Raw genomic sequence first — 2,078 nt, forward strand, 5'->3', positions numbered from 1 at the left:
AGTAGCTGGGATTACAGGCACATGCCACCTCACCCAGCTAATTTTTGTATTTTTAGTAGAGACGGAGTTTCACCATGTTGGCCAGGATGGTCTCCTGACCTTGTGATCCGCCCACCTTGGCCTCCCAAAGTGCTGGGATTACAGGCGATGTAATTACTGGGATGCCTGGCCTTGTTTTCATTTGTACACATATCTGTGTATTGAGTCATGATGTCAAGTGAATTTCTGATAGTGGCTCAGTATCAATCAAATTCGAAAGCTACTGTCCTAGGCTTGCTTTTCAGGTTGGGGTGATGGATTCTTTCCTAGTCTCCCAAGGTTCCCCTCATGAATGGTGGAGATTGTAGCTGCCCAGTTTGACCATTAGGCCAAGCAAATCCACCTGGCATGGGTTGACAGGACCCAAGCAGTATGTTTCCTTAGGAAAGCTAACATTCTCTCTACTAAATTAAGGAGCCAAAGGCAAATGATGGCACAGAAAGCCTCACTCTGTTACGCAGGCTGGAGAGCAATGACGCAGTCTCGGGTCAGTCCAACCTCTGCCTCCTGGGTTCAAATGATTCTCCCGCCTCAGCCTCCTGAGTAGCTGGGACTACAGGCACATGCCACCACACCTGGCTAATTTTTGTATTTTTAGTAGAGACGGGGTTTCACTATGTTGACTAGGCTTGTCTCGAACTCCTGACCTCATGATCCGCCCGCCTCAGCCTCCCAAAGTGCTGGGATTACAGGTGTGTGCCACCGCGCCCCGCCAGAAATCCCATTTTTTAAAGTATAAAGCTTCTTTTCTCTCTGCCAGAGAAATTAAGTGAAACCGTCAAATATTATAGCAACATTAAAATAATTTAAAGTGGGAGAAGAGGTACGATCTGTGGTTTCCTTAATACTTCCTTTAATACTTCCTTTCTTTCCTGGACCCAGCTTTTCTCAAAATGTGGGTGAGGGAAGATGATTTAGGGGAAAAGGGCACATGTTTCTTTCTTTAATTTGGTCTAGCTGTAATCTTCCGTTTGCTACTGCTTTTAGTAAAGTGGACTGGGCATGGATGTTTTTCTCTGTAGGACAAGCATCCCAAAGCTGGTCTCCCATGGGACGTATGCAGCGTTCTTCAGTGGACCTGAAAGATACAGTTCCCTTAAGGAGAAGACATAGTTCCTGTACAAAGATCCAGCACTGGCTCAATTACTTCTGTTAATCCCAAGCCCAGCTCCTCCCATTGCCTCTTACTGATTGGGACTCATCTGCAGGAGACAGTCCTCAAGAGAATCTTCATGGGGCTCAAGCTTGGGTACCCTCCAAAGGATACCCTGGACCACGAGCAAATCACAGGTTCTCCCCTCCTAAACTGTAGGAACACAGGCTGCTCTACTACAGCGCCTTCTCAGTTGCTTCGCTCCATTCTCGAGAAGCAGATCAGCTTACTTCTTCCCATAGTTGCTCCCACCAGAAGGCCAGGTTTCCTCTTCTTGCACATCACACAGGGTTTGCCCGTCACTCTTAGAGCCTCCTTTGACTTAGGTGGGAGGCCGCTTACTCTCCAACCCGCAAGGCCCAAGACCCCTTGACTCCACTGCCCAGTCTTTCTTACAGACACTTAAAAAAGAGATAGGATTGGAATTTGAATGGAATTAGCTTAGTCCTGCTATAAATCCTAGGGAGGAAGGGTTGGCAATGACTGGCATTCACTTTACAATGTGGGGAACTTAAGTACTTAACTCCTTTTCTCTAACTCTGGACTCAAGACATCAATTTGGGGACAATGGAAAATGCCCCATTCTAATGCTGTTAGGCATTTGCTGACCTCCTCTCTGCAATTGTGTGGCCTCTTGAGAACTTCTGTTGAGACTTTCGGGTATTCCTAGACTTAAATTGTTACGTACTATTAATCATTGAAGCTTTGTCAGCAGACCAGTTTGACTCACCAATTCACAGTCATGATGTGAGTTTGTTTTCAAAAAGAGTTCTAAAAATGCAGCATAATCAATTCAAATCTTAGAATTTTAAAAATTATGTATTATTTATTATTTTTTTGAGGTAGAGTCTCATTCTGTCACCCAGGCTGGAATGCAGTGGTGCAA

Source organism: Mandrillus leucophaeus, unplaced genomic scaffold (assembly GCF_000951045.1).
Source record: "Mandrillus leucophaeus isolate KB7577 unplaced genomic scaffold, Mleu.le_1.0 Scaffold242, whole genome shotgun sequence".
NCBI lineage: Eukaryota > Metazoa > Chordata > Mammalia > Primates > Cercopithecidae > Mandrillus > Mandrillus leucophaeus.